The sequence below is a fragment of the Peromyscus eremicus genome, chromosome 12 (assembly GCF_949786415.1).
Source record: "Peromyscus eremicus chromosome 12, PerEre_H2_v1, whole genome shotgun sequence".
Taxonomy (NCBI): domain Eukaryota; kingdom Metazoa; phylum Chordata; class Mammalia; order Rodentia; family Cricetidae; genus Peromyscus; species Peromyscus eremicus.
Genome location: NC_081428.1, coordinates 9831487 through 9847528, shown reverse-complemented (window position 1 = coordinate 9847528; position 16042 = coordinate 9831487). Strand labels below are relative to the sequence as shown.

At 37.2% G+C, this 16042-nt stretch overlaps 1 pseudogene; it reads right to left on the bottom strand.

Annotated features, from left to right (window-relative positions):
• Window positions 1-7187: 7187 nt before the first annotated feature.
• On the bottom strand, window positions 7188-7667 carry LOC131922856 (keratin-associated protein 13-1-like; annotated as a pseudogene).
• Window positions 7668-16042: the final 8375 nt, after the last annotated feature.

Here is a 16042-nt window from a genome sequence, read left to right as displayed (position 1 = left end):
ATTCTCCAAACCCTTAATGAAGTCAGCTAAAAAGGCTCCAGTTGTCAAATGTCAGGTTTAAAGATGTGGATATTATATCTTTGCTAGGGACATTATATAGTACTCACAAAGCTGGGTGTTGGCTTTTATTTTTAAGACTCCTTTGCACACATTGCTGAAGCTAATTTGAAGGATAACATCTTATTATTGCTTTGCTTAGTGAAATAGTGTCTTATTAACAAGATGCAAGTCCAATTGTTAGTCTTCAAAATGGCTTTCATGTGAGTTCCACAGCTGACTCATCAGGGCAGGTGAGGTTAGTCAAATAGGAGTCTCAACGTGTCATTCAAGCTCACTATTATGAATTTTTATATTGGTAGGTGGACAATAAAGAGTGTGGGTGTGAATAGTCAACTGAATACTGCTTAATATTCTTCACTGGAGTTTTCTGTGTACCAGTCTGTTCAAGATTGTGATAAGAGGTTGTTAGGTTATCCTTAGAAGTAGAGCCAGTTGAGCCCATCATCAGGTCTTGACCTCTAGTTCATCGGCATGTAAGGAGAATAATATACAATAACATTTCTTCTCACTGATCACCAAAACCATCAAATGTGCTCATGGCCCCAGCATCCTTTTCCTCTGTACCTCTTAAAATATTTATTTCATTTCCAGTTGTGTGTATATGTGTATGTCTGGGTGTGCAGTATGTGCATGTGAGTGCAGATGCCCTCAGAGGCCAGAAGACAATGTCAGATCCCCTGGAACTTAGCTGTGGGTTATATCCTTGAGTGAGTAACCCAACATGGGTTCTGGGGGCTCTGCAAAAAGGAGCATTGACTTTCAACCCATGATCCATCTCCCCAGCTCCTACTCCTTTCTCTTTATCTCACCCTTTGTTCCCTTAATCTCCTTGACATCTTCACATGAAACTTTCTTATTTTCCCATTTATGATGATATTTTCTGAGTCACCAGTACATTATTTTTTAGTGCAAAATGTAATCTCTACCTTTTCCCCTTTGTATACATTCAATAAGCTTTGACAAGGAAGATGAATTACTATTGAAATAAAGAAAATGATAAAAGATACCAAAATTATGTAAGCAAATATGGAAGATATTCATCTATCACCTTGGATTCAAGGTTATAAAGCAAATTTTCATTGCATATTTTATGACATGATATTTATATATATTTATGTAGTATAGTGTGATAAGTAGTTGCATGTAGGCACTGTATAATGACCTTATTGAAATAATTAGTATTCCCATCTTTTCAAACATTTATTGTTTCTATATGAAAACTTGTACACTTATACAACTTGAATCATATCAAGGATTTATGTAGGCCAGACTCATCCTCCTGTGCTAAAGAACAGCAGCACAAATTCCTCCTATCTAGCTGTGTTTCACTGTTGACTCATTGCTCTCTTCTCAACTTCTCCATGTCTACTCTAATGATGACTATGCCAGGGAATTTCAACCCTTTGTATTATGACTGACTTTTTCATCAGGCAGTGTCTACATGTCATCATACTTCCCAAAGATTAATGTTTCCTCTGTAGCAAATCTCTTCCCAATATGCTTTATATATACCAGAATATACACACACACATATACATATATGTGTGTATCTATATCTATCTATCTATCTATCTATCTATCTATATATATATATATATAGAGAGAGAGAGAGAGAGAGAGAGACAGACAGAGACAGAGAGACAGAGCGACAGAGAGACAGAGAGAAAGAGACAGAGACAGAGACAGAGAGAGACAGAGAGAGTCAGTCCATGGAACACCAATTTGCATAGAGGACCAAAGAGGATTTCAGATCCGTTGGAACTGGAGTTACAGGCAGTTGTAAGCTGCCATGCATGTGCTAGGACCAAACCTGGGTATTCTAGAAGACCAGTAAGTGCTTTAAACCACTGATCCATCTCTCCAGCTCTGTGTTTTGTTTTGTTTTTTTGGTGTGGACAGATGATCCACACCTACATTTTTTTTGCACCAATATGCTCTAACAAGCAGTTTCATACTCATAATACAGAGCCTACCAAGGTAATTTTTTATAACACATTCTATAATTTACATAGCTCAACTAAAGAGTAAACAGAAAGGGAATATATTCTTAGGACAGTGTTCCAGCCTCCTGCATGTAGGTCTAAAGAAATCCAAGACTATCCAGGAATTATGAGTAACCCTAATGAGTAACTATCCTTAATATTTGAGGAATTAGGGATATCATACTAAATTTATAAGATACCTCTGAAACCATTGTAACAAATGGATGTTTTTATTGTTTAGAAAAAATATCCATGAATTTGGGATCCTATCATGTTCCCCACATGACCACTACAATAAGCCATTAAATTCTTGTATTTATATATTCTATTTTTTATAGCGGTTTCCACTGGAACTTCTAATCATCCTCTGTGTGTGTGTGTGTGTGTGTGTGTGTGTGTGTGTGTGTGTAGAGGATGGAGGTCGGTGTGGTTCCTTAGACACAACCCACCTTACTTTTGATACATTAACTTCTCTGGATGGTTGGTCTAACAGGACAAGTCCCAGGAGTCAGCCTGTCTTGCCTTCCCAAATGCATGGATTATAAGCCCATGACACCATATCCAATATTTAAAAATGTGCTCTGGGGAGTTAACTTTGATCCTCACTTGTGCATACTGTGTGCTCAAAACTGACTTCTCTTTCCAGCCCTGACTCTTCTTGAAGTGATTAAATTAATATAATTACAATTAGAGTAAGATCTGTTCCCTTTACCTAATCTGTAGTACCTCACAAGAACTGGTCTCATTTTTGTAATTCAAACTCTTGTCTTGACCCTCTACCCAATGTGCTCCAAACTGTTGTGGAATAATCTTTTTGAACACTGTAAGGATTTGTCACTCGGATTGGTTTAATAAAAAGCTGAATGGCCCATAGTTAGGTAGAATTTTCTGGGCAGAAAGGATGCTGGAAAAAAGGAAGGACATGCAGGGAAGTGCCAGCCAGCCAGAGATGAAGCAGCATGGGCAGCACAGAGTAAAGGTAATAAAGCCATGATGCTGAAAGTAAATTAATAGAAATGGGTTAATTTAAGTTATAAGAGCTAATTAGAAACAAGCCTAAGCTATCAGCCAAGCTTTCATAATTAATAAGTCTCCATGTGGTTATTTGGGAGTTGGCAGATGGGACAGAAAAATCCACCTACACCAAACTCAAAGGCCTTACCTATGTCCCTTGGGTATGCCTCATCTTCCCTTGACTCAGTGTTCTGCAGGTGCAGCTACATCTTTCATTAACCTTCACTGTTTTCTTCTCTTCCTTTCTGCATTGCTCTCTTCTTTCTCTTTGGTGTTCAGCTGGAGTTAGTTTTCTACATAGAAAATCTCCATCAACTTTAAAAAGACCTTAGGATTACATTGTTGCTTAACTTTGCTACTATCCTACAACTTTTATGAAGGCAAGAAAAATCTATATCTTTCTCACTGTCAGTTCCCCGGCCATGAGTGACTGTTCCACACAATGACTGCCAGCCATGTAATATGATCTCCATAAACATATTCTGAAAATTAACAACAGAGTGTGTTAAATAAAAATGTTCTCAAAGTGTAAGTGATTTCTGACAGCGTATTGTATGCAAGCCTTCCCATACCAAGTGTTCAACAACTGTAAAGGGTGCTTAGACTAAGCAAATGAAAGCAAATAATTAGACCTTTCTTTTTATGAAGAAAGGATAACAATATTTTGGAAGTCCATTATTAGCATGGCACAACAGTCTGAATCACTTACTCTGGGGTGATATTTGGTTCTCCATAGGTTGCTTTAGAAAGCTTTTACTGTGAAAAGGTCTCTATTTTTCACTGCCCATGCATAGCCCTGTTGCCAAAACGTGTGGACAAAGCAAGGAATCATAGATTAGACTTCTTACCTGTCTCCAGGAACCAGCCTTTTTTCTTAACCTTCCACCATGTGGTAAATTAACGGGGACCCATGCAGTTCCTGACTACTGCATGTGAGATGGAGATGTGAGGTCTGTCACTTGTAAACAGGGTTATTCTATGAATTCTTTTTTCTTTGGGAGGAAGCATTGGTTTGCATATTCTACTGAACTGAGTGCTAAATTAATGGGTGTTTCAACATATAATTTTGATTCAATGAGCTGCTACAGATTTCAGTCACTGCAGAATTTATAGAGGGAGTTACCTGGCTCATTACTACAGAATGACGTATGCTAGAACAATGATCACCCTGGAATTGCTTCTACATAGCCTACTAAAAACTTGTGTTAGCTTTGGAGGCTGTGATAATTATGAAATATATCTTAGAGTGTTCCTGAGAATCAGAACTAGGTACTTAACTGTTTATGGGGACTGGATACTGTGTTGCTGAATAAGTGAACAATTCCCTGGTTTACCTGGCCCTGAAGTTCACAAATGGCAGTAGGTGCACAGCAACTCCTGACCACCAGAGTGTGGGAGGCAATTAACGTCTAGCACAAGCAAGCAGGCAAGAGTAAGCCAAGCTTTATAATCACAAATTTCAATAATCTTAATATTCCAATGCCTCTGTTTCTTTATTTTTAATATGAGGTGCAACATTGTAAATTTGTTTACTTAATTATATGAGAATATATATGCATATATAATTATTAGATTACTACATTTCATGACACCTAAAAGTCTCAGTTTTTAAAAACTCATTAAGAGTGTTCATGTGGACAAAGTCACTTCTCATAGTGTTCATATGGGATTTATACAAAATTATGAAGGAACAAAAACTTTTTTAATATTTAGGGTGTTAATTGTATCTACTTTTCTTTTCATATTCCATTCATTTTCTTTTGAGAGGTGGGCTGTACTTTTCTTTTCCATTTAAGTTGGAATCTGATCTTGTCTCTGTCTCTCAAGGGCTAAACATTTGGGTGGTTTATGTTGATTCTGTTCAGTATGTTCACTCTGTTACATTGTATGCTACACTTCATACAACTTGATCCATTAAGGTAAGGTACAAAATTATTAAATAGTTAGAATTGCCCCGTATTTTGCCGTAGTACTTCTCTGAATTTTTCTTCCTTCTTGAGTGTTATTCCACTAATGACTTCCCTCCAATTAGAAATCTCTGAAGCAGCATCATTGCTCAGCAGTGCGGCAACACTCTGGAGCTCACAGGCTCCAGACATGGCTTCTGGCCCTGCTGCTTCCCCTCCTTTGGACATGCCCCTCTGCCTCCATGCATATCGCAAGAAGAGAGTTTGAATTAGCGTTGTTACAGTCTTCTCTAGCTGCCACGTTCTACACTTTTCCTTCAACTTGTTGATGCTATAGAGCTAGAAAGGATACTGGGTGCCATCTTGATATGTCCACGAATTAAATGAAGTCTTTATTTTCAATTAAGGTCATCCATTCCATATTCAGCTAAATTCAGAAATTTTAGTCTGTACGCTATCAGTTGCCATGGATGTAGGTAAAATCCCACAACTGTGTAACAAATCATCTAGTATTTGATGGTGGCCCCTAGGAATAGATAAGCCCATTTCTCTTGTTACATGTTGATCTACAACACAGGAATTTCCGCAAAGAATCATTATATTTTGCCATACACAAAAGAAGGAGAATACGATGCAACCCTCTCAGACACTGTGATGTCAAAACAAAAAAAGTGATTTTAGACTCTGGGACATTTCAAAATTATGATATTACATTAAATATCAGCATGTTTTTATGTTAACTTTATCTGTGTCTGTGGATAAATAAACCATTTAGAATATAAAAGTGGGGCTGGAGAGATAGCTCAGTGGTTAACAGCTTGTGCTGCCCTTATAGAGACCTGAGTTCAGTTCCTAGCACCCACATCAGACTGCTCATAACTGCCTGTAACTCTAGTTCCAACATGATCTGATACCATTCTCAGGTACAGTACTCATTTGCATACACACACACACACACTCACACACACGTGCACACATAATTAAATATAAAATAAATCGTAAAAATGATTATAAGTGCAAAAGAAGTCCTAAGCAGTACCACTTGCTCTCCAAGGATATCTTTTCTTTTTTCTTTTTTTTTTTTTCTTTTTTTTCTTGGTTTTTCGAGACAAGGTTTCTCTGTGTAGCTTTGCGCTTTTCCTGGAACTCGCTTTGTAGACCAGGCTGGCCTCTAACTCACAGAGATCCGCCTGCCTCTGCCTCCCGAGTGCTGGGATTAAAGGCGTGTACCACCACCGCCCGGCTCCAAGGATATCTTTAAGCATTTTTGTTTCTTGGAATAATCCTTGTTCAATTGCAAATTAGTTATACCAGATTTAAAAACTAGGACAACTGGGAGAGAGTGCAAAAGGTAAAGAAAAATAAAGAATTAATTAAGAGAAAGTGGAGGGGAAGGAGGAAGAAGAGGAAGAGAAAGGAGAAAATGAAGAGTGGGAAGGGGAGGTGGACCTACACACCCATGACATCTATATAGACCTAAATACTCAGGATTGTTTGTTTGGTTTTGTATGGCTTTACTATGCTTGTTTCATGTTCTTGTAGCCCAAGCTGTCCTCAAACTCCCCACTCTTCTGCCTTAATCTCCTGAGTACTAGGATTACAAGCCTGTGCTATCACACTTGGCTCTGCCTAATTTTCTTATTCTCTGCATCCCAAACAGAACTCTCACTGAGTCAGCTAGGATAGACTTGCTAGCATATATTTAAAGATCCGTGTTCTGAAGAAGTTTAATTCCTGTATCTTAGATTGAAGTAATAGAAATGTATATAGTCAAACAACACCATTTTACTGTCTGTGGCTGGAGAAAGAAAACTACCCAGAGGCCCTGAAGGTTTATTCAATTCCACAACTTCATACGGTTCTGAACCCTATCTTCAAACGGATATTGTTCATTTAGTAATCATTCCTCTCATGCCAAATAACTAAACACTAATTCACAAAGAAGCTAAGAAAACCAAGCACAGCTAAGCATGTTACCCATAAATCTATAACATGAAAATTTCAGTTTTCATAGAATTTAGAAAAAAAGTATTCAACACTATAAATTCCACTTGCAATGCAGTCTTAAACTTTGAATTAATATAATAACAGAGTTCTCAAAGGACACCCATTAGCCAGTAGCTGGGGTCAGAGAGAAAGTGAGGAATTGGCAATCAGAATGAGAGGATAATTCTTCCTGGTCAAAGGAAGATAACAATGGCAAGACTGGAAATCAGTAAGATGATCAGTAGAATCCAGATCCAGTGCCCCAGCTTGGTCTGTAACAAGCAGACTGGAAGGTGATATAAGGCAAATAGGATGGGTGGCCAATCCAGATCTATAGCCCAGTGAAAAGAAACCCTGGGGTCTAAAGTCACTGGAACTACAGCTCAATGAGTAAGAGCTTCTAGACCCATAGACCAGAGAGTGGCAGCTGCTGGACCCAAAGCCCTGAGAGCCAGCATATGTGGTCCTGCGGTGGGGGAGAGGGGGTGTTGAAGAAGCTGGAGACCCTTGGGGTGTAGCAGGGACTCTGGCAGGAACTGTGTACCACATGAGAAGTCTGGCATCTGTTCTGATGACATCCGCTGTGGAGAGAGGAGCCCAGATGGCAGGTTCTGGGAGAGTAGAAGCTAGTGATCTAAACTGGGTGGTGGGGATATAAAGACCCCTAAGAGTGGATATAGGGCAGGTTACCCCCACAGGAGAAAGGATAAGTTCCCATGGAAGTAGTTGTAGGATATATTCAGAGGAGGTATGTCTTCAGCCAAGTTCCAGCAGGCAGGATGCTCTAATGTTCCTACCCTCGCGATGCTTATATATTCTTCCTGTGCTGTATGAGATGCAGCGTCATAGGCCCTGCCCCTTCCCTTGCTTGTGATTCATTAAATGACCAATTAACTCCCCTTATAATTATTATTTAGTAATGGAGGCGCCTTGATTTCAGTTTAATCACTCTTGATTTATATCACCCATTTGACTTCTCTCTCCATATTTTTTCCCAAAAATTAAGGCATCCTTTAGTTTGTACCACATTGGTCAAAATGCTTATACTGTCTCTGTTCTCCACTGACTTTGATGATGTAAATTTTGACCTGAGTGTGTATAGTTCTTACCAGCATTAGCAGTCATTGGGAACCATCCCTGAATTATTAGTATATAATTTAATAAATCTTTATTTGATAAAAAACTTTAAAATATGGCATGATTCAATCTTTGCAATGATGTTAACATATAAAAGTTATAAAACTGTTATAAGAATTCAGGAATGAGGTCATGGAGGCCTGAGTAAGTTATATATTCTTCAAGCAACAGATCAAAGCAGTCATTGGTACAGGTCATAGTTCAGGTGTGTCTAACTCCATAGCCAGTAGAAACCACAATGCTTTATTAACAACTTGGGAAGCTGGATATTTCTCATTCCAGAATCACCTATTGACAGAAAACAAAGAAAATTGGGTATATTTGGAGTTCTCTGGGAAAGCAATCTGGGAGAATGGACATTCAAGCTATCTTGATTTTTTTTTAAGGTTTTTCAAGACGATGGCTGGCTGTCATGTAACATGTGTGAATTATTAGTCAGGCATTGTTGGTGTCAGCTAAAGTTAAGTTGTTCTGTGAAAATGGATTGAATGTGGTATCAGTCTCTTGGGAGTTTGAGAGAAAGGGTCTAATGCATAGGTTAGAAAAGTTTGAAGTCTATCAAAAAAATTCTAGGCCATAACCTTGTCTCAATTCATGGGTCAACACATTTTGGAGTATACATAAATAGGCACCCTAGTTTAGTGCCTCAGGTACAGACTATCTGAGGATTAATTAGTAACAGACTCCCAACTCCATTTCAAGTGCCCTCAGCCAATACTACTCCAGTTTGCTTTAGGTTACCTTGACACATAGGAGCAATTAAGTATTCAAAAAAGATTGTGTTCAATCTGATGCTATCTGTAGTCTATCTATTATATCGTTTTATTTTATTTTTTTTTTGTGAAGTCCCCAGTTCTATCCACTGAAGACACAGTTTCTTATTTGCTTTTGGTTTATTTTTTTAGTCTTTGAAGTTACCATGGAGATGCTCATTACAACCTGTGCTCAACTTGCCCTCTTGTTTAGCTTACCTTACTTAAGCCACTCAAGTCTTATCCACTGTGGAGTTAGTAGACTGTTTTTCCAGGTCAGACAAAATTCTTTGGCAAACACTTTTATCACTAGGACAAATGGCTGACGACTGGCACACCATTACTGAGCTCACTACCGATGACATATACTATCAAAACTTGAATTTTAATAATATGCTAATCTTTGCCAGCTCAGCTGGGAGTAAGAAATTTGGTGCCTTGGAGAGTGTGCTTTGTTTCACTTCCTGCTGAGCTTCTCTTTGTGTTCATCCTTCTAGACAGACAAAGCAGCATCAAATTTACTCTCACATTAAACGCTTAAAATTATTCTTAGTACTCTAAAAACTGGTGATGTAAAAAACAAGTCTGGAATTCATAGTGTCTTTCTCCTTACCTGTAATTATATCCAACTTCTGCTTTTAAACATCTTTTAGACTGAAAAGCAAAAGACTGTTTATTTATATGATTTGATCACTTTGCTTTGTTTCATAGACATGCTTTCCTCATCTCCTGTAGAGTTCTTTTTTCTTCCAGTGGAGTATTCTGTGTGCTGACTGCCTATAAGTTTTTGACTAAATGTGTTACTACTTTTTTTATTTGTAATTATTGAAATTATAATATAATTACATCATTTCTCCCTTTGTTTTCTTTCCTCTAAACTCTCCCATACACTCTTCCTTGTTCTTTTTCAAATACACGGCCTATTTTTCATTAATTGTTGTTATATAAGTAAATGTAGATGTATATATGCAAATATATTCCTAAATATCACCTGCTCGGTTTGTATCATGTTACCTGTATGTATGTTTTCAGGGGTGACCATTTGGTATTGGATAACCAGCTTATGTGCTAGCTGCCTAAACATGAGCCGAGAAAAGGATGACATCAACAGATATAACAAAATGGACCAGAGATAGAGTATCAGACCTCAAACATATACAAAGGACTACAGGCAACTCAAAAATACCTTTTCTTCTATTACTCTTTGTCACTCCTGTTCTTCCAAACCACAGTTACACTCCTCGTGATTGACCCCACATGCTTTTATGAGGCCTTACCTGCAAGGAAAGTTTCATGAGGCAATGCTATTGGAGTTTTTTTGGGTGTAAAATCTTCAGCCACCCATCCTCACACTCTAGACACAGAGATGAGAAAGGACAAAAATCAGAGAAAGACAATTTACTCAATGTGGTTGAACTGAGAAGAGAAACTGATAAGGAGTTTCATGAGTTGCAGTGTATTTTGGGGTCACTGACATGAGGTTTAGGTAAATAAAGGAAGAATTAAGATAGAAGGGTGAGAGTCATGTGTCCTTAAGCAGTCATGACCAAGGTATGGGCTCACTGAAAATTGTCTTGGTTCTGGTCCTTCAATGTGGTCCAAAGAGGTCATTATCTCTGTCCTCACTTCAGAGGACCATTGGAAGATGCTTAGTTATGTTCCATGACTCAGTCTCACTTTCAAGGATAATTAGACTCACATAGGGCATGTTCTATTCTGTAAGGATTTGTTCTTATAGGACTATAAAAAACTGATATTTAGGACAATTAGTTCTCTTTGTCTTCAGCAAAAGTAAAAGAGAGACACAGAGTGAAGGCAGAGATATCTGGTTTGCATTCTGTTTTTAGATACATTGTGTGCCCAAGTGAGAAGCCAACACTTTTTACAACATCTGAGTGTCAGTATCGGCAGTCCCACTGTGTTTGCTTATACACACATTTACACATATACATCACATGTGCAAATGTCTGTACACATGTTTAGACATATGTACCATATGGATTTGTTTGCACGCACACACACACACACAGACATACACACACACACACACACACACACACACACACACACACACACCATTGCAATGGATGAAGTGAAAATGGCACCTACTGAAATCCATCCTTGAGTGTTAGTAGGATCTCAAGATGCAGGAAGACCACACGCATAAAATCAATGCGGTTTGAAGAAGTTCAGCAAAGTCAGCAACAGTGTTCAGTCTTTATCTTTGACCCAAAAATCTAGTACTTATAAGGAGCCAACTGTTATTTTTATCCCAAAGAAAAGTATACATAATGATTTTTTTAACTTTTAAGGTAATTTTTTTTAGAACATTTTATTACATTTTAGTGTGCATGTTCAAATTTATATAGTGGTGTGCACATATCAGAGTAGACATGTGGAAGTCAGAGGACAATTTGTAAAAATCAGGTCCCTCTTTCAACCATGTCAGTATCAGAGACTGAATCCAGATCTTCAGGCTTGCTTAGAAGGTATCTTTTCCTGATAGGCCATTTTACCCACCACAGAATAATTTTTAATGTAGTAGTAAGTGCATATGATTTTTTCCATAATTGTATTATTCCAAGATAATCATAAGAAGTAATATAGGTTTTTGAACCACTAAATCCCCTAGAAAATGGATGTGAAGGTAGAAATTAGGGTAGCATTCTGTAAAATTTTAGCATAATTTTTAAAGTTTTGGTGCCTGAAAATTTACTTGTCAATTTCTGTTACACAAAACAACGGATTAGGTAAACCATAATTATAAAGAAGTAGTAGGTTGCCTTCCCTAGAAGTCCATATTTAAACTTATAGTCCAGTAGCCCTTGCATTATGGCTTCTTTCAACCATGTCACAAATGCAACTACCCTCTATCCTAGCCAGACACGTCCCTTATACCAAACTTTCAACCAAGTCATTGTGATATTGGGATGTTCTCACTTCTGATTTCTGTGGAGACTTATCAGGGCTGCTATCTTACTGAGCTCTCTAGAAGTGTCCCACAGCTGTTTTATTGTTAGTGGTTTTATGACTTCTCAAACTTCATACTTAAAAAAAAACTACCAGTTAATTCAATTTTCAAATATCAAACATTTCCAACACTACTCTTGAAACAATGAATAGTATTCAGAAAATAGATAAGGTTATATTATCAAAGAAATTGAAATTTGTCCGACAGATTTTGTTGACATAATGTAGCAGATTTTGGACCTCTTAAACTGAACATCATTTTTTTATTAAGTAAACTAGAAAGCACACCTCTAAGAATTACAACACACTCAATTTATCATGAATGCATCTATCTATCTATCTATCTATCTATCTATCTATCTATCTATCTATCTATCCTCAAACCTGAAAAAGTCACTTATTGTATTTGTTCCTTTAACAAATTAAGGAATTTTGCCAAATATTTTGCATGGCTTCATGATGCCTTTTGATGAATAAGTATTGGTCTGAAAATGCTCTTACAGATTCCATACTAATGTTTCATTACACATGTATGACACTGTTGAAGGTCATGACATAAAGAAACTATTTGTCATATATGAAAGCTGCATTATTCAGTGAGCAAGCTGTGCTTTGAGGACAAAAATGTGGTCATTGACTCTCCATTCTGGATCTTTCTTCTATACACACCTCAGGAGAAATTTTGTTTTCTCTTCACTTTCCATTTCCATAAATACTTCCACCAAACATCTCACTTATACTACATTTTTCTAAGTGGATTTTCCAGGTTTCTATTTAAATGTCTTGTTAAAAATGTCTGACCTTACTAATTTTTATTATGAATGTATATTTCCAAAATCACACTTCCATGCAAATGTTGGCTCCTGACCATACTCCAGACAACATGTCCTTTGGAGTCTTCCTTTCTTTCCCATTTCAGTTACTTCATTCTCATTAGTTTTAATTCCCCCACTCAGCCTTGCAAACATTATCAACCTCTTTCTGTTCTGAAGCTTAAGTAATATCTCCTTCTTCATGACTATATAGCTATTTTCTTCTAACTCATATTCTCTAGCATTAGCAAACGACGTTTCAACTCTCCTTTCCAATAGCCACCGCATTTCTATCCATTTAGCATTCTTCTGTCATTATCCTGGGTACTCAGTCATGGCTTTGAGCTGCCGAATACAATGGTCATTTTGCAGATGATGGCAGGTGACCATTTAACCACATCCATGCTGGTGGCTGAGTCTTTAATCTTGTGAAGGTGAGTCCTTAATTCTGCAGTATGCTCATATGTGACCTACTTCAAAGTCCTGGTTTTGTATCTCATTTTCATTATTAATTCCTTTTTCATTTTGGGAAGGTTTTCCTCTCAAAATCTTCCTGAAGATTTTGAGTTTATGTTCAAACATTTTTCTGAAGAAGCGGTATGTTATCATTTTGGTCTGGAACATCCCTTGTTTGAGACTATCTCCGGATGCTTGTACTATTGGAAGGTGGTAGAAATTTCAGGAGGTAAGGCCTATTAAAGAAAATTGGATACTCATGCTGTGCCTTTGAGAAGTATGTTGGGATTGCTCTCCCCTGAAATCATTAAGCATTTCCTTACTTCCTATCCACATACAATGATAAATTGGCTTCCTATGTTATAAGTTCTTATCCCTTTTATCTTCTTATCTAGAACATGGTTATTTCAACAAGGTCATCTATAATAGTTTTCCAGCCAGTATTAGTAAGTAATGTATATTGACAGCTAAAGGAATGCATTTCTTCCTTTAACCACGACTGAGTAAAATGATAACATCATTGAATCACTCTGACCTAAGATCTACTCTGTGAGAGCACATTTCTGAGTTACAGTCAGTAAGACAGGAGTGTTGGTCAGAAAAGGACTCTGTTCTTCCTTCTTCCATACTGACTCCTCAGTTCAAGAAAAGTCAAATTAAATAGATGTTGCTCAAGAACTACTTAATGTAATTAAGAAAATTGGTGGGTTTATTATGAAGCAACATTTCCTTTTTCTCTTGGTTTCTCCACAACAACAGTTGGATGTTTTCAAACAGCACAGTCAGCAGCTTCTCAGCTGTTCTCTTCTCAGAATCACCTTGCCCCAACCTGCAACTGCTGCTTAGCATCCTAGCACATTTGGTCACCTTGTGCCAGCTGTGTGACTCTGCACAGCTGGAAGATATCCACGGAAGATTGCCTCACTGACTCAAAACCCTAAGCTAGGAGAACGGTAGGCCGTGTATACCCCTAAAGCATGTCGAGAATAGTTGTTTCCTTGGCAGCTTTCTTGTATGGTTCTAATTCAGTTATTTTGCTTCTATAATTGCTGGCACCTTCAGTGTCCTTTAAGTCATTTAGTTTACCCATCTCAACACTATTTCCTTTGTATTTCTCATGGATTTATAACATCTACATCGGCCTTTGTAACATTAATTTAATTTCTTAAGTATCATATGTGTCTTAGGCAAGGTTCTTTAGAGAAACAAAATCAATAGCATATATATCTATATAACATGTGCATCACATAATTTATATATTATACATATAGTATATATAGGTATATACTATACATTTTTATATACATATGTATATATGTTGTATATAATATGTGTTTGCATTTATACACATCTATAATGATATCTATAACATAATATATACTACAAATATATTTTATATTATATGCTATATTATATTCAACATATATTTTATATTATAAATACAAATATAAATAATATATTTTGATTATCCACATAATTAATGCACTTTATTGTATTTACTTATACAACATGTGTGGAGTAGTTCAACAATGGCCAAGTGCACTCTGCAGAGTCAGAGGACACAGTAACTTTTCAGTTCAACAAGTTCAATGTATCATTAGTTGAACCTTGTGCTAAAAGCCTGGGAGTTTCTTCAATAGTCAGTGGTTTGAGTGCACATTGAAAAGCTTATGAGAATGGAGTATGATGTCAAGGAAGAATGCAGCAGCCAATGATAGACATACTCTTTCAGAAACAGGAAGTAAAAGTAAACATGGACACTTTTCTTTCTCCTAGACTACCTTATATCTATGATGTCATTGGAAGATTCCACCTGCATGGATTGTGAGATCTCCTCAGTTGTCCCTCTTAGGAAATGTTATCAGAAATAACTAGACATGCATCTGCTGCTAAAGTTGACAAGACAATCAAATTGATTATCATGACTGTGTTATGCTCTGACCTCCAATTTCTGACTCTACTCTGGTCTTAGTCAGGGTTACTATTGCTGTGATGAATCACCATGAATAAGGCAACTTGGAGAGGAAAGTGTTTATTTGACTTACAATTCTATGTCACTGTTCATCATTTAGGGAAGTCAGGATAGGGACTCAAACTGGGCAGGAACCTGGAGGCAGGAGCTGATGCATAAGCCACAGAGGGATGCTGCAGACTCTTGCTCATCATGACTTTCTCAGTCTACTTTCTTATGGAATCTAGTACCACTAGCCCATAGATTGCACTACTCACAGTGGTCTGAGCTTTCTCCAATAAATCACTAATTAGGAAAATGCCTGACAGACTTGCTACATCTTGATTTTATGGAGGCATTTTCTAAATTGAGGTTCCCTCCTTTCTGATGACTCCAGTTTGTGTCAAGTTGACACAAAGACTAGCCAGCACAATACCTCAATTTGATAATAAAAGACACCTTATTGATTTGACTCAGCCAATACTGAAGGCAAATAAGGACTAAATCAAGCCAAGAGTTTCAAAGTCATCATTAAGAAAGTATAAGAAGAGAAGACATGAAAAACAGAAAGACTAATGTAATGCCAGTTTACAGTGGGACTTGAACCCATAGTGGGTAAATGAACTTTCTTCTGGGATAAAACAAAGAAAGAAAGAAACAATAGCAACAACCTCCTCCATAACTTCCAAAAATAACTCTTAAAAACAAATGTGTTTTTAAAAATAAATTGGTGCCGGGCAGTAGTGGTGCATGCCTTTAATCCCAGCACTCGGGAGGTAGAGGCAGGCGGATCTCTGTAAATTCGAGGCCAGCCTGGTCTATAGAGTGAGATCCAGGACAGGCTCCAAAAGTACACAGATAAACCCTGTCTCAAAAAAAACCAAAAAATAAAAAATAAATTGGTAGTAAAATATTACATTACTTATTATCTTTAAGCAGAAATGCATGACTCAATATCCTGAAAAATATGCATATTTTTATTTTTCTCTCTTTAGTGAAAATGTCTTTATTTTGT